The sequence below is a fragment of the Octopus bimaculoides genome, chromosome 3 (genome assembly GCF_001194135.2).
Source record: "Octopus bimaculoides isolate UCB-OBI-ISO-001 chromosome 3, ASM119413v2, whole genome shotgun sequence".
Taxonomy (NCBI): Eukaryota; Metazoa; Mollusca; class Cephalopoda; order Octopoda; family Octopodidae; genus Octopus; species Octopus bimaculoides.
In genome coordinates, this window is record NC_068983.1 from 12,328,810 (window position 1) to 12,329,194 (window position 385).

Genomic DNA, 385 nt, shown 5'->3' on the forward strand with positions numbered 1-385 from the left:
TATATATATTTATATACACATACACAAATACGAATTTGTGCGTACATTTAAATGCACATATAGCAGATTGTATCTGACAGCTGTTACTGGTATTGTCTGTACGAATGAAATGACTGTGTGTTTCATCAGAATGTGTTTAAACTATAGTTCAATGCAATATGCAATAGTACAATGTAAACAGCAGTATAGGTGTGCGAGTGGTCATGTGCTCTTAATGTGATTTAAATAACCGTTTATTGACATTTGTTTATTACAGTAGACTTACATTTTCGTTAACATATACAATCAGAGGATAAAAGTTACACACACACACACACACACACACACACACACACGCACGCACACACACACACACACACACACACACACACACACACACACACAC